The sequence below is a fragment of the Pan troglodytes genome, chromosome 8 (assembly GCF_028858775.2).
Source record: "Pan troglodytes isolate AG18354 chromosome 8, NHGRI_mPanTro3-v2.0_pri, whole genome shotgun sequence".
In the NCBI taxonomy this organism is placed as follows: Eukaryota; Metazoa; Chordata; class Mammalia; order Primates; family Hominidae; genus Pan; species Pan troglodytes.
The window spans coordinates 92,236,223-92,261,422 of NC_072406.2; the positions used below are offsets into that span (position 1 = coordinate 92,236,223).

Here is a 25,200-nt window from a genome sequence, read left to right on the forward strand (position 1 = left end):
CTTCTGAGGCACTGGAGCAGAAGGGAAAACTTGCACATGGTCGCAAAGGACTTCACACTGTTCCATCCCCTCTGCTGCCATCCAAGCCTCTTGACTCTTCCAGAATCAGATGTAAAAGACAAGGTCAGTAAAATCAGTATCCATGCCACCTGAAGCTATGATTAGGCATTGTACACAAACATGGCACTTTTATTTACTTATCTATTTATTTATTATTTATTTTGAGACAGAGTTTTGCTCTTGTCGCCCAGGCTGGAGCGCAGTGGCGCTATGTTGGCTCACTGCAACCTCTGCCTTCCGAGTTCAAGTGATTCTCCTGTCGGCCTCCCGACTAGCTGGGATTACAGGCACCCACCACCACGCCTGGCTAATTTTTGCTTCTTTTTTTTTTAAGTAGAGATGGGGTTTCACGGTTGGCCAGGCTGGTCCTGAACTCCTGACCTCAGGTAATCCACCTGCCTTGGCCTCCCAAAGTGCTGGGATTACAGGCATGAGCCACTGCGCCTGGCCTGAAGATGGCACTTTTAAAAAGATTTTTTTCTAAGTAAAATGGCCCCCAAAGAGCCCAATGATTTTTTTAAGGGTTTATTTTTAATTTTTAAAAAACTGGATAAAAATGAAAGCTGTAAAATATGGGAAGAGGAGCAAGAGAGCTGCTGAGTTTGCATTTGAAATTGTGAGGGGCTGGGGAGGACATGACCAGGTAGAGAGGACCCCTACCCACTAGTCCCTGCTCTCACAGCTTGCGCTCCCCACACTCAGGCTGCACCACCAGGGAACACAGGACAGAAGTCTAGAGGACAAGAGACCAAACTCAAGTCTTCTTTCTTGTGGTTGGTTGGGTGTTTACATGTGCAAGTGTAGTAAGCCACACCCCACAGACATAAGGTGCCTGTCTGTGGATGCCATAGGCATGCTCCTAAGCTCAGTCTCTGGTGACCCCGAGTCTCTGGGCAGGCCACGGGCCTTCACTTCTCCACTTTCTTGGCTTTCTTGAGGATGTCGCATTTTTTCCTGTTAGGGCAGTGGCACTGCTCGTCGTTGCTGGGGATACATTCGCAGTGCCACACCTCCTCCACCTTCTCCACGGGGTAGATGGCTTCCACCTAGTGGCAGATGAGCCGCAGCTGCGTAGGGTCCAGCTGCTTCTTGTTGCAAGCCCGGAAATGGTTGTACTGCAGCCGGAGGTTCTCGGCGGTGGAGGAGCCCCGCGGCAAAGTTGCCCACGGAGAGGCTCTGCTGCACGATCTCGCGCACCTCCTTGTCGGACAGCGGGTAGGGAGAGCGCACCGGGAAGCTCGGTGAGGGACCACCACCTCATCCAAGGGGATCTTGCAGAAGTCCTTGCTGCTCCTCTAGGGGGCAGCGGGGGACCCTCAAACTCCTCTCTGAACCTCTCAGGATTGATTGCATAGCTCCTCATGTCTCTACACTCGGGGCCAGCACGTGGACCTTGCACTGCTGCTGGTAGGAGCGCCTCTGTTCGTGTTCCAGTGCAGGTTGCCCATGAACTCAAGGGTCCAGACGCAATTGTTTTTGGTGCGGAGGTAGAGCAGGTGCACTTAGTGGCGAAGGAGCTTGATGCAGGATGGGTCCAGCTGCTTCTTGCCCAGGGAGTCGCTGCAGCTGTGCTGCTTGTGCAGGTTGTCATGGGTGAAGAGCTTGGGGAACAGGAGCACCAGCAGGCGCAAGGTGAAGTTGCCGATGGACAGGCTGCTCTCGTAGATACTGCGAAGATGCTCGTTGCTGAGCAGGCCGTCGGCGCCGGGCACCTCGCACCTCCAAGTTGGGCTGGGGAGCTCCAATTTGTCCAAGTCGATAGGTACCAGTCAGATCTCTTGGAGCGGCACCGCTCGCCCTTGAAGCTATCTTCCACCCTGATTACTGAGATGTCACCGGGCAGGCTGGAGGAGTTGTAGCAGTTGTCGCGTGGGGGGCTCGCCTTCGCTGCCCGCGTCCAGCCCCAGGCCCTGGAGCTTGTCGTTGATGCACTGGGCGCACCGCTGCAGCCAGGCCTCCTCCTCCTGCATGTGGGGGAAGTAGACCTCCGTGAAGTTGCGGATGATCTGCAGCCTCTGCAGGGCAAGCTCCTGCTTGCCGCCGTCCCCGTAGCAGCTGTCCTGCTCTCCCAGCTTGCGGTAGTGGAAGAGCTCAGGGAAGAGCCAGTGGAGGAGGAAGACGGCAAACTCGCCGGTGAAGAGGCTTCATGCAGGAACTAAGTGAGGGCCTACATGTCCACCACGTGGTCTGAGGCGATGGTGCTGCTCCGGTCCAGAGACAGGCCCTCCTCCTCGTCTTTGTGGTCCAGGAAGTGGCCGGGGTCCACTGCTCAGCCTCAAGCTGGCAGCCTGGCCACCGGGCTGGCTGTTCTCCATCTCCCGCTGGGCCCAGAAGCGGCTGAAGAACTTACTCAGCTGGGGCAAGCACTCGGCCTGTCACACAGCCCTCTCCTTCACCGAGGGGTAGTAGACCTCCATGTAGTTGTGGATGAGCTGCAGGTGCAGTGACTCCAGCTTAAGCTTGGCCTCAAAGCTGCAGGCACTGCAGCCTCGGGAGAAGTTGACTGTGGCTGAAGAGCTTGGGGAAGAGCTGCACCAGCGGGCAGCAGGCCAGGACCCCGCCTGACAGGCTCTGGTCCAAGATCTGCTTAAGCTCCATGCCCGTGAGCTGCTATGGGGTGGTGGGGGTCGGCTGGAATTTGGCCACCATCTCAGTGGGGTTCACCTTCAGGGAGAGCAGGTCCACTTTGCTGTGTAGCTGGGACCTGTTGGACGTGAGGGTGTTGAGCATGTAGAACATCTCCTGGATCAGGAAGTAGATGTTAGGGTCACTGTTGGTGGCTGCCCCAGTGCTGCCACAGTCCCACTTCTATGGCTCATTCAGGAGCCTAAGCAGCGAGGGGCTGTTGCTGGAATTTGCCTTCTGGAAGAGCTCATACATGTTTAGCAGGTCCCCCGAGGGAGGGTTCTTCTTCTCCATGACCTTGTGGGAGATGCCATACAGAGGCTTCTTGTAGTAAGGGGTGGTGGCATGGTTGCGGGGCTCCTCCTTGCCTGGCCACACAGAGCCCGAGCTCCTGCCTTGCCGGCCTGCTCTCCATTGCCTTGGCAGGGCGAGCTGTTCTCGGGTTCCACATGCCTGCTAGGTGCGCCTCTGGGATCAGCTACCTCCTCTCCACGCTGGGGATGGAGTCTGGCTGGCCATTGCTGACCAGCTGAGTCCTGGAGGGCAGTAAAGACGCTGTCCAGAGGGTGCTTCTCAGAAGTCCTGGAATTCACGAAGCAGCCTAGAGCAGCATCTTTGGCCTCTGTCTCCACTCTCACTTCTTACAAGTTCTTCTACATCAATTTTTTTTGGAGATGATTCTGTCACCCAGGCTGGAGTGCAGCAGTTGCTCAGAGCTCACTGCATCCTTGACCTCCCAGACTCAAAAGAGCCTAGCTACTTAGGAGTAGCTAGGACTACAGGCCACGGCCACCATGCCTGGCTAATCTTTTAAATTTTTTGTAGAGGCAGAGGTCTCTCATTGTGTTGCCCAGACAAGTCTCAAATTCTCAGGCTCAAGTGTTCCTCCCAAAGTGCTGGGATTAATGGCGTGAGCCACTGTACCTGGCCATATTTTTTTTTTCAAAAAATTCATTTGTAGAGTTTAAAAAGTATCTTTTGATCAAGAGTTCTTATTGTATTTATGTTTGCAAATTTCATTTCCCATTCTGTTGCTTGCCTTTTCACTCTCAGTGAGTTATTTTATGATTACAAATCCTTATTTTTTATTTTATTACTATTTATTAACCTATTTATCTTATTTATTAGCCTTCAATCGTTACTTTTTGAGTCTTTTTTTAAATCTTAAGGTCATAGAAGTGTCCTCTGTATTACTTTTTAAAAACTGTACTGTTTTATGTTACACATTGGCTTCTATATGAAATAATTTTTGTGTATGTTGTGAGGTTGGATGTTAATATTCATTTTTATCTGTACCGATGTATGAAAGACAGCACAATTTATTGAAAATGAATCTTTTCCTCATTGTACTGAAGCACTATTTTTTTCACAAATCAGCTAAATATACTGTGTGGTTCTCTTTACGAGCTTTCTATTCTGTTTCATTGAAATATCTATACTTGCACCTTTTCCATAATGTGATAATATACATTTATAAAAACTTTATATCTAATAGTATAAGTCTTCACATTATATTTTTTCTTCAAAGTTATCTATACACTGCATTTTTATTTGCATTTTATAGTCAGTTTTTCAGTTGCCACCAAATATAATGCAGACAAATTACGCTATTACTAATCACAGTATTGTGATTTTTCAGTGTATTACAAATATAGATTTATTTAAAATACTGAATCTTTCTTCTAATACCAGGAATGACATAGGAACACAGTACACCTTTATTTCTGTTGAATATCTTTAATTTCTCTCAGTAAAATTTCACAATTTTCAGTAAAGGGATTGCATATGATATGTTACATTTTATTTTAGGAATTCAATGTTTCTTCCTGGAAACATTTCAGATTTTTAATATTTTATTTGACTTAGACTCACTACATTTGGAAAGCTTTAATTGTAATTTTATTTTTAATAGATATAGAGCTATTTGGATTTGCTATTTATTCTTGTGTCACTATTAATGATTTTCTAGAAATGTATCTATTTCATCAAATTATTTCAAAATTTTTGACTTAAAGTTACTTATTACATTCTCTTTTTCTCTCCCATGACTATAGAATCTATAATGATTTCCTTGTTATTATTCATGATATTTAGAATTTGTGGATACTCTTTTTTTTTAATTTCATGCATAATCATGGTATATTTTTATCAGTCTTTTCAAAGTAACTTTGGCTTTTGCTGATTTCATTTATTTTATGATTGTTTCCTTTTCTCATGCTTCTTATGTATCTTCTCTTTTCTAATTCTTTGGATTTAATTTGACATCACATTTTAAATTTTTGAAATTGACAATTAGATTATTAATTTTCAAGCTTTAATTTTTTAAACATATTTATGTAAGCATATGCATTTATCTCCAAGCTGAGGTTTGCCTAAGCCTCCCATCTTTTAACAAGCAGTATTTTTACTTTCGTTTTTATTAAATTCAAAATATATTTTAATATTCACTGTAATTACTTTTTTGATCCATGAATAACTTAGAAATGTGATGCTTAATTTCTAAACATTTGGTCACTTTCAAAGTCTTGCTATAGATTTGCAGCTTAATAACGTTGTACAAAAAACACTGTCAAGGATTTCAAATTTTTGGTATTTATTGATTCTTGTTTTGGGCCTAACAGCCTATATCTGTCTATCTAACCTATCTATCTATCTACCTATCTACCTATCTATCTACCTAGATAGACAGAGATATCTATAGATAGCTACAGTAAATTTTGAAACACGTTCCAAATACATTATAATAAATTGTGTTTTTTGCTATTTTTGGGTGCAGTTTTTATATCAAAGTATTTAATCCTACTGCTTTAAATTTTTGTATTATTATTGATATTTTGTATCCTTTTTGCTATCAGTTATTGAAAAAGGTATATTAAAGTCTTTATGATTGAAGACGCGGCTATTGCTCCTTTTAGTTCTATAAAAATTGTAAATGTGTGTTAACTGTGTGTGAGTGAATATACATACACAAGTTTGACAACTTCTTCAATAGTTGATTCTTTTATATGGATGATGGATACATCTTCCTTTCAAGTAATAATTTCTGCCTTAAAATCTCTTTTGTCTGATATTAACATAGCTAAACAAATTTTCATTTGGCTTGTTTGATTACCTTTTATATGCATATATGAAAGGTTTTTAAATTAAGATGGTTCTATAGATAGAAGATATATAGATAGAAGATAGATATCTTCTACAGATACAGATATGTATATGTATTTATATACATATATAGATATATTAATATTTATATCTATATCTATGTCTATATCTATATACAAATGTATATATGCAGCTATCTATATATGTATATCTACATAAATATCTACATGCCGATATATATATATATGTGTATATATCTATATATACATGTAAAGATAGGCATGTATATGCATATATACAGATACCTATGTATATATATACATATATACATGTAGATATATACATACCTATATACATGTAGAAATATAGATGTAGATATAAATATATATATGTGTATAGAGGTATGTGTAGACATATATAGATGTATACATATATAGATAGGTCTATATAGAAAACCATCTATATCTAGATAGAGATATGTATTGATAGATATCTCTCCCTATCTATCTCTAGATAGATTATCTAATCTGTAAAACTATCTTAAAACCATACTAATTTAAAAATCAAGATTCATCTTAATTTAAAAATCTTAATTTAAAAGTTAAGAACCATCTTTATTTTGTGGTTCATATACACCATGGAATGTTAGGCAGCCATAAAAGAGAGTGAGATCAAGTCCTTTGCAGGAACATGGATGGAGCTGGATGGAGGTCTTTATCCTTAACAAACTAATGCAGGAACAGAAAACCAAATACTGCATGTTCTCATTTACAAATGGGAGCTAAATTATGAGAACACATGAACACATAGAGGGAAACAACAGACACTGGGGCCTCTGGGAGGGTGGATGGTGGGAGGAAGCAGAAGATCAGGAAAAACAATTAATGGGTACTAGGCTTAATAGCTGGGTGGTGAAATAATCTGCACAACAAATCCCTGTGACACTAGTTTACCTACATAACAAACCTGCGCATGTGCCATTGACCTGAAAATGAAAGTTAAAAAAATTATTAAAAATATGTCAGTAAAAGTCTTTAACCAACACAAGATGGTTCATCCCAAGAGTCATCTTAATTTAAAAATCTTCACATCTTATGAAGCTACATGGGAGGCTGCGGCAGGAGAATGGCTTGAACCCAGCAGGCAGGGGTTGCAGTGAAGCGAGATGGCAACATTGTACTCCAGCCTGGGCGACAGTGTGAGTCTCTGTCTCAAAAAAAAAAAAAAAAAAAAAAGCAACTTTGCTGCTTAAATTGAGTATAATACCCATTTACATTTAATGTGGTGAATGAAAAATTAGGTTTTCATTTACCATCCTACAACTGAATTTTTAATTCCTCCACATATTCTATTTGCCTTTCTCAACTATTATTTTATAGATAAAAGGACTTACAGAAAGCAAATATATGACTCAATATTCCAATAAAAGTGCTTTTTAAATTTATATTGAGCATTTTATCCTTCTTTCTTAAAAATCTTAAGCTACACACATTACATAGCTAGGCACTGATTAAGAATCTAGTACTAGATAACCATTTCAAAGGCATGGATAGAATGCTTTCCAGGTATGGATTGTTTCCATAACTCCCCTTCCATACATTTTAAAGCCATTGCATAAAAAATAAGGAATTTTGTAGAGAGGAGTGAGTTTATATCCTTTAATATTTTCTCACTTTAGAAGTGCAGTCTTGGAATGATATAAACTCTGTAAACAGACTATCATGCTACATTTACAGAGAATTATATCAAGGTGTCTATTTTTAAGACAAGAATAAAAATTATGTTTTTTTCTAATAATAGAAATGGATAAGCAGAATTCTGGCTTCTAATAATGAGAACATACTATCCCCTAGTTTGAAATAAGTTAGATAATTTAACTTTCTCATGTTATCTTGAAGTTAATACATCATTTGTATTGAATGTATCAGTGCACTACATGAAGTCGTACATTGGGTACCATCCCTTTTATCTTCCACATAAAGTGATTTAGTGTTTTAATACACTTCTTTCCATATCCTGCAGTTTTGCATAGCAAAAGAAGCATGCACTTTGAGGAAAATGTACCTTTTAATTTTCTGTATTTTAAATATTATGGGTACAAAATATTTGTATATAATTATGGAGTACATGTGATATTTCAATACCTCCTTTTTGATCCCAGATCTTTCCTGAATTTTTTGTCCAATTTGTATTGCGTTATTTATGTTTGAAAAGGAGTAATGATGTTTAGTATATACTGTTATAAAATAACTGATTCAAAGGATGTAAAGTATCTGATACTAACTGTCCAAATATGATTTTTAAGCAAATGTTCCTAACAATACATAAATAATAACATGGAATAAAATAAATTCATATAGCTTTATGATAATAATTTTACCTAAATTAAAAAGTGTTATGTGCAAACAGATGGTATACGACACTTGGCATGTAATAATGCAATTAAGTCCAATTGAATATATTGTTTGATTTATTTCCACCATCTTTGATACATGTATTCTATATCCAAACATCAAAAACCATAAGTAGCCTGTATAATGCTTTTTTTATTCTCTGTAAAGTTTTTAATATAAATATATAAAAGAGCATCTTAAATTATTTAAATAAGTCAATTATTTTATATGTGGATTTGGTATTAGAACAGATATCTTCTTTTGCACAATAAACTTTTTTAAGTGTCAGAAATTATATAATTATATAGTGACTTTTGTTCACAAGGTAGTTAGTTGTATGTACCTACAAGATACTTGAAAAATATTTTTGTCGAGATTGGATGCATTTTTCTCTTATAGACTCTTAAAAATGTTAACAAGCCAACACGTGAACGTACTGAAGTATTTTTTAATCATCTTTTCTAGTGTTGATAATGAGTTGGCTGATATAAAGTCATTAGAGTGGCAATTCAACAAATATTTTCTATGGCATAACAAATGTCATTAACTTGCTAGTCTGTCACGATGTTGCAAAGCTAAAGTCAGATTCATTAGTGTTTTTTGTTGTTGTTGCTGTAGGGGTGGTTTGTTTTGTTACATGGAGTGGCCCACTTCTTGTATTAAATTATTTATTCTTTCTGAAAATGTTCAATCAGAATGTAATAACACCTTTAAAAATGATTTAAAAATGTATTCCCATAGGTGGGAATTGAGCAATGAGAACACTTGGACACAGGGTGGGGAAAATCACAACCCAGGGCCTGTCGGGGGGTGGGGGCAGGGGGAGGGATAGCATTAGGAGAAATACCTAATGTAAATGATGAGTTAATGGGTGCAGCAAACCAACATGGCACGTGTATACCAATGTAACAAACCTGCATGCTGTGCACATGTATCCTGGAACTTAAAGCATAATAAAAAATATATATATTTATTTCTACTGAACACAATGTCTATATATTAGATGACCTAGAACTGGTAGGGGGTTCTAATCCAGGGGATTGTTGATAAACTCAGACAACTTCTGTAATTTTTACATTGTTACTCTTAAAGTCTTGTCATTGATTGTCTCAATATTGGAAAATAACATGTCAATATTCAGTGTAATAAACTGGAAGGAAAAATGGGCCAATATCCCATTCAATTAAAGACATTAAAAAGAGTGTGTATGTATTACTTCTGCTCACATCTTAATGTTCATCATGTCGTCACCAAGCCAGATAGAACCATATACTGGGGAATGTAATGTTTATCTGAGAAACCAAATGCCTAAATACAAATTTTAGTAGTATGAAGTAAGAGGAAATAAATATGGGGGATTTTCTAGTCTTCTCTATTATATATAAATTGCAAGATTTGGCTACTTTAAAAAATACTAACATTCACTAAGTTTTCATCAATTCAAATATCATATTGTAGAGTGCAATTTAATCAAATTAGATAACAGTCCCAAATATAACATTTAACTGTACATCTTCCAGAAGCCAAAAAATGAGAAATTATTTGTGGCTTTTGGCTAGACAAAGATGTCTTAGATGTGGCCCAAAAGAACAACCTAGAGAACAAACAAAAAAACCAGTTACAACAACAATAGATATGACTTCATAAAAACAAAAAATTCTATATTTCTACCCTATATGCCTCAAACTAGGAATAGACATTTCCAAATTATATCTGATAAAGAATGTGTATCCAAAATATGTAAACTCAATTATAAGGAAAATTACAGACCAATAATAAACAATAAGGAAAAGAATATACTTGAACACATACTTTGCCAGAGGAAATTCAGAGACAGCAAATAATCACATCAAAAGATGTTCAATATCTTTAGCCATTAGAGAAATACAAATTAAATGAGATGCCATTCCACACCTACTAGAATAAATACAATTAAAAATACTCATCATCTTGTGTGTTGGTGATGATTTAGAACAACTGTAATTCTCAAATACTGATGGTAGGAAAGTAAAATGATACAGCCACTCTGGGAAAAAAAAAATGGACTGTTTCTTACAAAGTTAAATAGACCCCCATCATTTTACCTACTTATTCTACTGTTGCTCTTTAAGCAGAAAACAGTATAGCATATATACATACAAGAATGTGTTTGCAAGTGGCCATGACAAACTTATTTATAATAACACTAAACTGTAAACAACCCAAAGTTTATCAATGGGTGAATAAATAAACCAAACACGGTATACTCATAACGTGAGATATAACCACACACACACACACACACACACACACACACACACACACAACCATATTTTCAACAAACGGTGCTGGAACAATTGGACATCCACATCCAAAAAAAAGAACCTAGACACTGTGTTTACACAATGTACAAAAATGGATAATAGATTTAAATATAAAAAGGTGAGACTATAGAAGAATGTTATAAGTTGAATTTAATAAAAATTAAAACTTCTGCTCTAAGAAAGTCATAGTTAATATTTAAAAAACAAGCCAAGACTGGGAGACAATATTTACAAAACATGTATCCAATAAAGAACTGGTATGAGCACTCCACAGAACTCTTAAAACTCAAAAAGAAAAAAAAAAGATAAATAATCCAGTTAAAAAATGGGCAGGAGATCTGAACAGACATTTCACCGAGGAAAATATATTGATGGCAAATAAGCAAATGAAATATGCTCAACATCATGTATTATTAGAGAATCGCTCATTCGAACGAGATGCCACCGCATGCCTACTAAAATGGCTAAAATCCAGAACACTGAAAACACTAAATTGTGTTGAAGATAAAGAGCAAGGGAAACTCTCATTTGTTGCTTGTGGGAATGCAAAATGGCACAGCCACGTTAGAAGATAGCTTTGCAGTTTCTTACAAAGTTAAATGTAGTCTTACCACATGGACCAGTAACTTCACTCCTATCCAAATGAGTCAAAAATATTTCACTCCTATCCAAATGAGTCAAAAAAACTTCACTCCTATCCAAATGAGTCACATGACTCCTTAAATAGCTTTTCTCATAACAAAACTTGGTAGCTACCAGATGCCCCCAACAGGTGAGTAATGGTTCAATAAACTGGCATACCTATAAAATGGGATATTCAGTGATTAAAAAATAAGCTATCAAACCATACAAAACATGCAAGAACCTAAAATGCATACAACTTAGTGAAAGAAGCTAATCTGAAAAGGCTGTATACTGTATAATTCCAATGATACAACATTCTTAAAAAGGGAAAAACTGTAAAAAGATCAGAATTTCCAGTAGTCTCCAAGGGAAGGGATGAATAAATCAAGCACAGAAATTTTTAAGAAAGTAAAACTATTCTTATAATATTGTAGTAGTGGATACATGACATATGCCTTTGTCCAAACACATGAAATGTATAATGTCAAGAGTGAACCCTAATATAAAACTAATGTATGGACTTTCATTTATAATAATATGTCAATATTGATGCATCAATTATAATGAATGTACCACACTAATTCAAGATATTAATCATAAAGAATATGGAGAGTAGAAGAAAGTGTATGGAAATTCTCTCTGCTTTGTTAGTTTCTACTATAAACCTAAAATTGTTCTAAAAATAAAATCTATTAATTAAAAAAAGAATGAACTATTGTTACCAGTATCAACATAGGCGAAAGTCAGAGTAGTTACGTTGAGTGCAAAAGACAGACAAAAAAGAATAGATTTTGTGTGACTCCATTTACATAAAATTCTACCAAGTGTAAACCATTCTGTAGTATCAGAAATAGACTAGTAGTTGCATGGAGATTGAGTAGGGAAGAGGGGAAGAGGCGATTACTAAAGACACAAAATAACTTTAGGGAAGTGAATATGTTCATGATCTTGATTGCCATGGCGTTTTCTCGTGTACCAATATGCCAAAACTTTAAAAATACACTGGATATGTTCAGTTTACGTCAATTACACTTCAATGAAAAACATTTTAAAATATTATGTATCTTGATTTTATGTTTATGCAGAGATATTATTTCTCTATATCTGCCATATATACCTTTTGGCATAGTGTAAAGATATATAAACATAGTATATAAATATGGTATTTGTAATATTCTTATTCATATGCAAAATAGTTTACTTTTAATTTTTTAACTTTTCTTCTGTTTTGATTCTGTATCCTCCACACATTAACATTGAGAACTTCATATACAATTATGTATTTAAAAATGAGTCATGTCTAGTATAATACAAAATTTCAGCAATGTAACATGACAGGAACAAAATATAAATGAAGTTGCTTTGTATAGATTCATTTTTCTCATTAAAACATTTCATAGCATAATGCACTTATTCAAAAGTATTAACATATATATTTAAGTGCACTATGAAAAACAGAATCAAGAAATGGATACCATATTGATACTAAATCCTATGTTAAAGTATGTTGAATAATTTGTAGTTTTTCAAAAGTAACTCAGTCATGTCACATATTAATAATGAATATATTTATTTTTAGGAACTCCTTTTAAATAACTATTAGGTATATAGTTTTATGCTGAGTTTTATGAGAAACACAATAAGCATATCATTTTATGTCAGGAACAGAGAGTATATTTGTCCCTAGATCATTTTCTATAGCTGTCAAAATGTTTCAACATCTTTTAAAACTCCAGAAAATGAGGAAGAAATATAGAAATGTTCCTAGGTTGTTCTTGTATTTTTATCTAGTTTTTTCTATTCTTAATTATATTAATTCTTCCCAATGGCTTATTTAAAAATGGGTCTTCAATTGTCTTTCATTAAAATTCTATGGGGTCTCATTACGTGTAAGAAGGTTTTATTTCACACCAAGTATCTTTCTGTTATGTAAAAGGAAAATAAAGCTCTGGGCTAAAGAAATAACTCTTTTTTTAAATTTTCCCTATTAGGAAGTAGTTGAATATATACTTTGCTGTTTTCAGCTAAAACATATTAGAATGTGATTCTATTTACAACAAAAATGAAATAAGGCTGTGTTACATTGGCAAGCTGTAATGGGAAATGTATTTGTCACCCTAGGCAAACTGAAAGGGCAGATATATTGAATTCAGTAATGCTGAATAATTAAGCCTTCACTTATAACCCTTATATTAGAGAATTCAACTTAATAAGTTAAGTCATTTTCCAAGTGTTTGTTAATGTATCAAAAGGATTTATACATTTCATAAAGGGGGACTCAAGCTAAGCTAAAGATTTATAAACACAACCAATTCACTAGAGAAATAATTTTAACCATGTTTTTCTTGTTTTTCCAAACCTAACTCCTTCACGGAAAAAAATAAAGGCAATATTATAAAATAGATGAAAGTGCAGGGTAATTACCTTGCATTGAGAAGCTTAGAGCTCACCTGATCCACAATATTTGATAATCCATGTCACCCCTGGTTTACTTCCACAGTTCCCTTAAAGATTGAAGCAGCTCTGGAGCTCTAACAGCTCTGCAGCTTTCAAAATTAAGCAGTCAGATTTCTGTGTGGCTGAGAATTTCTAGCAGTCTCCTCCATTAGAATTTGCCATGCCCAAAATGTCCCATGCTATACAGTTAAATGATTAATGTTTGAGTAATATTCAGTTTGAAATTTAAATTTTTCCTCTTGAGGGGAAAACATGCTTAGCCTTTCATTATAAAATTATCCAAGCTTTCTCCTCTCATTTCTATGTTCAAATTCATTGCATGAGTTAAAGCATCTTAAGGCTTCCTTCTAAACAATTTATGTATTTGCCCTACGATTTCAACTAGTCCTAATCTCAGAGGATCACTTCACTGGAAAAGTTGTGCAAAAGTAAAACGAAATGGAGATTAACTATACTAAATTGTCATGTTGAGCTTCGTGATAAATTTAGTTACAAAGATATTATTCAGATTGGAATTAACTGCAAATCTCCCCCCAATGAAAGTGGAGTGAAATTGGCTGGGTGCGGTGGCTCACGCCTGTAATCCCAGCACTTTGGGAGGCCGAGGCGGGCGGATCACAAGGTCAGGAGATCGAGACCATACTGGCTAACACGGTGAAACCCCATCTCTACTAAAAATACAAAAAATTAGCCGGGCACGGTGGCGGGCGCTTGTAGTCCCAGGTACTCAGGAGGCTGAGGCAGGAGAATGGCGTGAACCCAGGAGGTGGAGCTTGCAGTGAGCCCAAGATCGCGCCACTGCACTCCAGCCTGGGCCACAGAGGGAGACTCCGTCTCAAAAAAAAAAAAAAAAAAAAAGAAAGTGGAGTGAAATTACTATATAAACCTAGAGTTATGACCATCAAAAAACATGATATAGCAATAAAATAATTTAATGTTGACTTAGGGAGTCATAAATCAGATATTTTATTCAATGAACTCTGATTTTTAATTATAACATAAGAATTATAAATTAGTATCTAAAAGTCATTATTTCTTAATAAATAATGAGTTGACAAAAATAATAGCTGAAAAATAAAATTATATAGGATGGTTATATTGTGAAAATTTCCATTAAAAATTAAAATAATAAAAAAATCACCTTTGGAAACTACTTTTATTTAAAATATCAGGAATCCAGAAAATTGCAACTTTTCTTGATCTACATAATCATTTTTACATGAAATTTTAATTCCATAACCATTGCAAAGATTTTTCTTAATAAACATAGTATTAAGTATCAAACAGTTCTGTGAAAGTACAATACAACACAAACATATACTAGAGGTATTGTTTTCTGCATTTATGCATGAACAAGAAGATTTTAAAATTTTTTGACTTATCTGTGGAAATATGATAGAGACAATTGTATGGTATAGTTTAAGTATTATTCATTTCTGCACTTAGATGAGGTAATTTTTTCTTTTCTAGATAAACTCTAATTCCACTTTTTCCATACAGTACACACATAGACATGCATATATATGTTTCTGTTAAACAACAGTAGTAAGATTTTAACAAATGACTTACCTGTCTTTCTGAAAAGTGTCTTGTCTGTCAATGTCATATAGCCTATAAGGGAAGAAAGGGACTATATTACAAAGGAACAGAAATGATCCAGGAGAGTATGAATACAACTGGATTCTAAGAATACTGGGCTATTGGGTATTGGGATATAGATTGGGATAAAAGAGTATACCCCTATCAGAGCACTGTCAGTTTCACTACTGATATGGTACAAACACATGACAGGATGGTTCGTAGCATCAAGGAAAAAGTGATGGCCTCAGGTGAGGTTGCAATGTCAAATTTCCCATGGAAGATGACAGAAGATGCACATATCACAAAGAAAATAATACGTAGAATAGTTAAAATCTACTCTCAATAATTTTTAAGTTATTTTAAATTATATACTATTGTTATTAACTATAGTCACTATTTCCATAGTCACTATACAATCACTATAGATCTATTACATAATGTACAATAGATCTCTGAAACTTATTTCTCCTGTCAACTGAAATTTTGTTTCCTTTGACCAACATTGAGATAGCAACTTTTATCACAATTTAAAAATCATAACATAAAACCATATAATTTTATAACAAGGAAAAGGCATTTCTTGAAAGTTAATTCACAAAATTGAATGAATGAATTGCTAAACAAAACAATGTCAACAACCAAAACAACTCTAGATATCTCAGGCAGAATGAATTCAAAGAAAATGACTGCGCATATTTCTTCTCAACATTAGATTCACAATGGAGTCACCTGGGGCAATTTTTTTTTAAAGAAACGAATGCCTACATATCATGTCCAGACTCTGATTTATTTGTTATTAAATATGGCCTGGACATCACTCTACTCCTGACGTCCCTGCTCAAGAATCAACTTCCAGGAAGAGAGACTGGGACTCACTGATTTTGGTGCTATTCAGTTGAACTATGCCCTTACTGATTTTCCACCTGCTGGTTCTATTTATTATTGATAGAGAGGTGTTAACACCTCCAATTATCATAGTGGATTTATCTGTCTGTTCTTGCAGTTCTATCTGTTTTCACCTCATGTGTTTTGACAGCCTGTTATATGCAAACACATTAAGGATTGTTACGTTTTCTTGGAAAATTAAATCCTTTGTTACTGTGTAATACCCCTTTGTATCCCCCTATAATTGTTTTTTCTCTGAAGTCTTTTTGTTGGAAATTAATATATTAATCCAGCTTTCTTTTAATTAGTATTATCATGTTATATATTTTTCAAAGTTAACTCTCAAGCTTGTCCACAATGTGCTTCCAGAAATTAATCAACTGCATATTAAAGTTTTCTACTCCATTACTAACTCCTGTGGGGGCTCCTGGGCTTTTGCTCCACTAGGCTATAATTCTTTGCATTTTCCCATCTCTCTGATTTAGTGGGGATTTAGGGTGGGGGCAGCACTTTTTCTGTGACCTCAGTCCTCTAATGGATCTAAAATGAGTTGTTGATAGTCTGTTTGTACAGCATTTTTCTTGTTGTAAGGATGGGAGTGATGACTTTCAAGTTTCTTACATACTCGAATAACTGACATTTTTTATTATATACTCACCCCTGTGGTGGTAGAAGAATGCTATAAATTTTGGATCCACAGAACTAAAGTACTAGGAGAGGGAATTTTTCACAGGAAAGATGGTTGCTACAGAAAAAAAAAGAAAAAAAAAAGATAAAGTCTTCTCTGCTATCTCTGCTAGACTCTCTAAACTCTTTTCCTGTCTCTGGAGTCCAGACACCCAATCCTCCTTTTAGTTTTGAGCTTTCACTATGCGTTTATCTTAAAGACTTTGCCTACTATGTCTTTTCTGCTGAGAAAGCACCTTATCCCCTCAATTACCTGGTTAACATCAAATATCAAATCATGCTTCTGACTGAAGGCCAAGTACCACCTCTAGAAGAAATCTTCCTTAAGAACAGCCTACATACAGTTAATTGTGTGATCCCTTTTCTTATATCCTTCGAATACTCTTCCTTCACAGCCTTTAGCCAGACAATATATTACAGGAAAACAGGGAGAACATGATTTTGCCATTCACTCTTACCTTTGCCTAGCCCAGTGCCTGGCAAATAATAGATTCTCATTATATATATATATTTTTGAATGAATTAATAAATCCAAGTAAAGTAATTGATGTTTTGGAGTTATCTAAGGCTGTTAAAATCAGTTAAATATAGTTAATGTGAAGCAAAAAATTGTAAACAAAATTAACGTAATATACACGCTGATGTTACTATTTTAGAAAAAACACAATAATGTACAAATTTCTTTCAATAATTCAATTAATGTTTATGAGATTTGATTGAAGACAAATCTGTCACGGCAATCTGTGAATGCTTTGTTGTAAATAAAAGGTAATCCTTGTAATAAGCAAAAACAAATTAACATAACAAATGTCAATTTACAGATAGACAAAAAGTGATTGTTTTCTGGATGAAAAGAGGATTATTAACAGTTGGCATAACAAATCAAAAATTAGTTCAACAATTAGTCATATGGAAATGTCAAATATTGACATTAATGTGATAAAGAAAACAAGAGTTTCTGCAAATAACCTCCCATCCCTGATGTGAGTCTTTCACGTCATTCTATAGTTCAACTAGTTCTTAATAACTCAAAAACAGGAAAGATAAAATCCATCATTTTGTTTTACTACCCAGATCCCTCCCGTAGCTGTCATACAGAGTGTGATTTATGACTTGTAAGTTGTGCTATGGAGCTTGACAAGTAAGTTTGATTTCATTTAATATTTTCTTTAAACCATCTTAGATCTTCTCTTTGACAAGTATTTCATCTATTAGTGTTCTCAAAATGTAAAATGGGTAACTTAATGAGAACAAAAATTGTACCCTAAGACATATTTGCACTATCTACATATTTGCAATTAAATCTTAACAGATTTAATTGTAATAGAATCTAATGGTTTTCCTCTTAAATTTTTTTAGGCACCAGAAATTTTCATTACTAATAAATAATGTTTAGCTTCCTAGTCACAAACCAAACAGAAAGCAAATTTCATCAGAGTTTAGAATGGTTAAAACCAACATAGCTGCAATATTTTTAGTTTTGCTTTAAAATTTTTTGAATCAATCAGTAAATCAGAGTTGACCATTATGTAATCCACAGACCTTGAAATAACAGAGATATATTTCTCCACAGATCAATATCTATATATGTTTTTAAGATGAGTAGAAATTCCCCTGAAGATCATAAAGAAAAAGTATGTCATATAATATAGTAAATAAAAATGTTATTAATTTTTTCTGCTTATTATGTTCCAGAATCTGTATTAAGCATTTTAGAGGATTATTTTATTTAATTCCCAAAATAATCCCTTGAGAAATATACTACAGTAATCATCTTTAATTCACAGTTATTGAAAATGAGACACAAAGAGGTTAAGAATTTTGTCCAAGGTCAGGCAGCTAGCGTGACTTACCAAGGGTGTAATTAAGAAAAAATATGTTTTCCTTATCTTATGGGAAATTTGGAAAAGCAAATATCTACATTCTCTTTTTAATAAAAAAATATATAAAATGTGAGTCTCTCTTAAAGCAGGGAATCAACTTTAATTAAATTGAAACAATACACAATCCTTTGTTGTTCAGGTTCTATATTATTATTATCTCTGCTGACAGCAAAAGCTAAGAATAGAAAATATTTCTGACCCAAGTTGGCAAATTATGAATCAACCTGCTAAAGAATCAGAATAGACTAACAAGTGGAATTAAATGTGATTATTCTATATTATATATATAATATAAAAACTTCTTATTGTTATAATTTTACTAAGATTCTACCAGTTTCAACTAAATTATCTTTTAAATCCTAGCTTAATAAAAGAAATTGGCATGAGATGTTTTCATAGGAAATAGTGACAATTCATATTATTTTTAATTAAGTGTAAATGAGATATATTATTTCTGTATTTCATTTTCCTTCTAAAAGTTATCTTTAAAGTTTTAGTTTTTCTGAAGTTGATAGCTATTACTAACCCTTTTGGGCAAAGTTTTTTGAGATAGATTAATTTATAAAATTAGGAAGAAACTAAAGTAGTTGCAAAAGTTTCTAAAAAGATAATAAAGTAGTTGTCTCTATGTTATAATAGAAAATGAGAATGTGAATGCAGATCATTTTGACTCTGTTTGTGTTTTCAGCAAATATTACCTGAATATTGATATATAAATTGGAATTCCCCAAAGGAAAACATTTTAAAATGTTAAAATTAATAAAATCATTAACTTACATACTTGTCCTTAGTATCAGGACAATCTCCAATGGATTCAACAGAGCATCTGCAGTTTTGTTGAACAAAGGTTTCTGCAATATAGACTCATGGTGTGAGCTTACTGGGTCACATTCTTTGTTCCTTCTTGGAGCTTTGGGAGGCATTTATAAAAGAGCTGCTGCAGTAGAAGGACTGAGTTGTGTCACACTGAGGATTTAAGTTTCTCTGGGAGAATCAAATTCACTTTAGTATAGTGGGTTTCCCTAGCCTTATTAATAAAATACTAATACAACACGAAAAATGCATACTTTGTCTTACAATAATCCAATTAAGACACTATTTTTGCATAGCAAAATTCTTTACTAAACACCAGTTGCAAATCAAGTGAAATTGCATTGGCAAGAGGTGATCATACTGCTCTCCTACTCCTGCCCTTTCCTCCTACTCCAGCTGAAAATACTTGCTGCAAATGTCCTTTTATAGGAGACTTTGACCCCAGGGTGTAGAAAAGGAAAGGAAAAGGTCAGATATATGTCTTGTCTATAACTGAAACCTAATACCAGCACAAAAGCCTAAAAGGACCAATTTTTAGAGGGCGTTGGCAGGAAACTCTTTGCTCTGCTATCATCTGTTTTAAGCTACTTTTATACATGATTTATTTTTTCGGCTTCTACTCTGCTACTATTCAACTGCAAATGCAATTTGTTATATTGTACATTTCAACACCTTGAATAGCATCCTAATTATTAGTGAAATGTATTACAAGTTCATAAAGAAAACAGCATTTTGTTTCTTCAGTCATCTACTTAGGATGAAAGTGTTATTTAGAAAAGAATAAATGGGAAAAATGATACATTAAAAATAAAAATTGCATATTAACTTTTTAGATCAAATAAACCAATTTTAAGCATTTTCATGGACCTTTATAACCAAAATAAACATTTAAATACAGATAATTTAATTCAGTATTTTGTTTCTTGAAAATATTGGAATATGTGTTTCAGATAATGCATATATTTCTGTTATTGAAAAATAAGCTTTCAATAGTCAGCTGACTTCATATGTAAATAATAATACCATTTTAAATTTATTCAAGGATTTAGGTGTTCTTAAATATGACTTTATAACTTATTTTACTCCCTTAAAGTAAATATTTATGGCATCTGTAAGTCATTGTAAAATTGTAAAATTGGTATAGCATAGTATTCAGATTGTCCTTTGTAATGTTTTATACTATTCACATTTGTATTTAATCACAAATTTGATATAATTTAACCAAACCTTCGATACATTTATGAAGACAGCACTACCGAGACTTTATACAATGGAATAAAATAACAAAACGTGCTGACAGCATTCTTCTACTGAAAGAGGTATATATATTTTTTATTCTAATTCTTTAATTTTATTTTTTAGCACCCAATGATGGGGAAAATTACTGGAAGTGTGATTAAGGCTATTATAAGATACATAAACTGTATGGCATAAGCATTCTCAACTCAACTTCACACTCTACATTGTTTATCAACTTAGTATGCCAGCTTTTTAAGTTTGGTGGAATCTGGTATTCCACATCTACATGTCTCTGAATCCCACCCGTGTACTGATGCCAAGATGAACTGAACCAGGGACGAATTTTTCTCTTATATGGAAACATGAATATATTCCAAACTGGAGTGAGCTCTCATCAGCGGTTTGCCTATGGTAATTACTTTGTGCCTTGTAATGGGTCATGTAGTATTCTCATAAGGGTGTGTCTGAGTCCTAGACCCGCTCCCATTCCAGTACCTGTAAATATCACCTTATTTTGAAATAGGAGCTTTACAGATATAATAAAGTTAAAGATCTCAGGGTGAGATCATCCTGAATTTAGAGTATTTGGGACACAGAAACACAAGCAAGGTCATGTGAAGATAGAGACAAAGGTTAGAGTTATGCTGTCACAAGCCAAGGAGTGCCACGAGCCACCAGAAGCTAGAAGAGGCAAGGAAGCATTCTTCCCTAGAGCCGTCAGAGGATGTATGGCTCTGCCTCCACCTTGATTTTGGTCTTCTGGCCTCTATAATTGAGAATTTTTTTTTTTTATTTTTACTATTTTAAGCCACAAATTTTGTAGCAATTTCTTTTGGCAGCACTAGGAAACTAGTTAATACCTCTATTATTTGGTTAAACAAAGAACACTATTAAGTATTTTTAAAACAATGTACATCAGTGTTGACTATGGTAAGCATACAGTTTATAATCAGATAGGTTTCTGTGTAAAATTTCATGTTATTATATTGATTTGTTTTAACCATACAAGACTTGCTTGGATGTGGTACCATTGAATACCATCCCCATTCCCTCCTGTCCCACAGCTTTTTGAAATGTATGGGGCTTTGTTCTAGACTGAACATTCCTTTTCCCTCAAATTTCATATGTTAAAGCCCTACCCCACAATGTGACAGTATTGGGAAGTGAGGCCTTTGAGAATTAATTAGGTTTAGACAAAGTCATGAGCGTAGGGCCCTCATCAATGGAATTAGTGTCCTTATAAGAACAGGAAGAGAGTCTATAGAGTGCTCTCTCTCTCTCTCTTTCTCTCTCTATCTGCTATGTGAGGATACAGCAAGCCGGGAAGAGGACCCTCACCAGGAAACAAATTTGCTAGCACCTTAATCTTGCCCTTTCCAGTTTCTACAATTGTGAGAAATGTCTGTTGTGTAAGCAATTCAGTCCATGATATTTTGTTATAGAAGCCTGGACTGACTGATAAAGGCTGGAACATGCTGGAGAGATGGTACAAAAACTAATTTTAGAAAAATATTTTAAGTTGTAAGATCTGAAGCAGAAGTCACTTACATATTACCATTTACATCACCAAATTACTCCATTTACAGTATCAAATTAAGGAAATTTATGTTTTATTCAAGCCTTTTAAAATCAGCACACCCACCTTGCAGAAGTAATTAATAACCCATGATTATTAATTATGTTTGCCAAGTTAATTTTCATCCAGTATTATTTGCAGGGAAAGTTTGAAATTGATGAATCATCTCCCTTTTGAAATGTCACTTGTAGAACTAAAGGCTACCTATAATTTCTGTAATTGCTACTCTTTAATGGAACTTTAAACTTCTAAGAAAAATATTTCAATATATTGTTAAATTGACTTCAATGACTAAGATTGTGGTGGAGAGGATATTTCCCCAAACTAACTCTTTCTCTGACACTTAGGGGTTCATTGTAATAGTAACACCTTGCTAGCAATCATCTGCTAGTGATTTGCTCATGGAAGAAGAAGGCTAAGGAAATTTAGGTTTGATGACCTTTTTCAGAGTTTCTGGGAAAGCAAAACCTTCTCTCTACTACTCACTGCAAACAAGCATGTTGTGCAAGCTGCTGCTGCCAACCAGGTCACATCCATTAGTGAAGTCAATGCTGTGGGGAGAGACATTCAAACCTGGGTCACTGATAATATCATTTTCAATTTGTGACCCAATCAATTCTGGGGCTTCCAATTCCTCTCTCCATGGTCTTATGTGAAATAATACATTTTTAAAACTGTTGAAGTCATATTGAGCTGAAATTTCCCTTAATTACAATTCTTACTATTTTAACTATTTATGCTAAGTTTCTTTGTTCCAGAAAAAGTACTTTAACTCGGCCGGGCACGGTGGCTCACGCCTGCACGCCTGTAATCTCAGCACTTTGGGAAGCCGAGACGAGCGGATCACGAGGTCAGGAGATCGAGACCATCCTGGCTAACACAGTGAAACCGCGTCTCTACTAAAAAAAAAAAAAAATTAGCCGGGCGCGGTGGCGGGTGCCTGTAGTCCCAGCTATTCCGGAGGCTGAGGCAGGAGAATGGCGTGAACTCAGGAGGCGGAGCTTGCAGTGAGCCGAGATCGCGCCATTGCACTCCAGCCTGAGCGACAGAGCGAGACTCCGTTTCAAAAAAAAAACAGAGTACTTTAACTCATTTTCATTTTTGTAGGACTTGAATTTTTTAGGGCAGTTTCAGTTTCACAGAAAAATTAAGAGGAAGACATAGAGATTTACCATATATATGTAGTAATATATATTATATATGGTAATATACCATATATTACTATATATATAGTATACTATATACACTATATACACTATATATACACTATATATACTATATATACACTATATATACACTATATATACTATATATACACTATATATACACTATATATACTATATATACACTATATACAGTATATACACTATATATATACTATATATACAGTATATACACTATATATACTATATATATAGTATATATACTATATATATACTATATATACACTATATATATACTATATACACTATATATACTATATATACACTATATATATACTATATATAGTACATATACTATATATACACTATATATATACTATCTATATAGTATATATACTGTATATATACTATATAGATAGTATATATACTATATATACACTATATAGATAGTATATATACTATATATACACTATATATATAGTATATATACTATATATAGTGTATATATACACTATATATAGTATATATACTATATATATAGTGTATATATATAGTATATATACTATATATATACTATATATACACTATATATAGTATATATACTATATATATACTATATATACACTATATATATAGTATATATACTATATATATACACACTATATATATAGTATATATACTATATATATACACTATATATAGTATATATACTATATACTATATATACACTATATATATAGTATATATACTATATATACACTATATATATAGTATATATACTACATATATACTATATATACACTATATATATAGTATATATACTACATATATACTATATATACACTATATATATAGTATATATACTACATATATACTATATATACACTATATATATAGTATATATACTACATATATACTATATATACACTATATATATAGTATATATACTACATATATACTATATATACACTATATATATAGTATATATACTACATATATACTATATATACACTATATATAGTATATATACTACATATATACTATATATACACTATATATATAGTATATATACTACATATATACTATATATACACTATATATATAGTATATATACTATATATATACTATATATACACTATATATAGTATATATACTATATATATACTATATATACACTATATATATAGTATATATACTATATATATACTATATATACACTATATATATAGTATATATACTATATATATACTATATATACACTATATATATATATATAACAAGCATGTGGAGGCAGGGTATATTATATATATATATACACACACACACACCCTGACATAATATATATATACACACACACACACACACACACCCTGACATAATGTGTACATATAATATAATCTATGTTATATATTATATATGTAATATATCCTGCCTCCACATGCATGGCCTCCTTCATTATCAATATCTTCCTCCAGAGTGGTACGACTGTTAAAATTGCCTCGCCTACATTAATACAATTTTATTACCCAGTGGTAAATATACATAACATAAAAGGTACCATTTAATCATTTTCAATTCTAAAACTCAGTGATATTGAATACATTCACAATGTTGTATAATTAACACTGTTTTCATAACTTTTCTATCACATCAAACAGAAGTTCTGTACCATTAAGCACTAATTCTCCATTCCCCTTGCCTCAGCCTCCACGCCCTGGCAACATGCAATCTGCATTCCCTCTGCATGAATTTGACTATTCATGATCTTTCATATAAGTAGAATCATATACTGTTTGTCCTTTTGTGTCT

At 34.2% G+C, this 25,200-nt stretch overlaps 1 protein-coding gene, 1 non-coding gene and 1 pseudogene across 17 annotated transcripts in view; 1 reads left to right on the forward strand and 2 right to left on the reverse strand.

The window, feature by feature from the left end:
- Positions 1–25,200, forward strand: part of LOC112204612 (uncharacterized) — a 229,242-nt gene that overhangs the window by 139,913 nt on the left and 64,129 nt on the right. Inside the window, exons 7-9 of one of the 16 annotated variants that reach the window (XR_010146949.1) lie at positions 17,792–17,858; positions 20,776–21,063; positions 22,987–23,393. The exons of 12 other annotated variants lie outside the window; for them this stretch is intronic. This is a non-coding gene — a transcript (uncharacterized LOC112204612). Of the gene's footprint in view, positions 1–17,791; positions 17,859–20,775; positions 23,412–25,200 lie in introns of those variants that run through there. 3 more of the 16 variants (XR_010146961.1, XR_010146946.1, XR_010146970.1) reach the window with 3 other exon arrangements.
- The window catches only part of LOC744093 (NUT family member 2A), a 77,743-nt gene that overhangs the window by 37,630 nt on the left and 14,913 nt on the right, over positions 1–25,200 (reverse strand). The window contains 2 exon segments of the mRNA XM_063781928.1: positions 15,134–15,175; positions 16,689–16,775. The gene's annotated coding sequence lies outside the window, so the exon portion shown is untranslated.
- On the reverse strand, positions 103–15,170 carry LOC104008226 (BEN domain-containing protein 3-like; annotated as a pseudogene).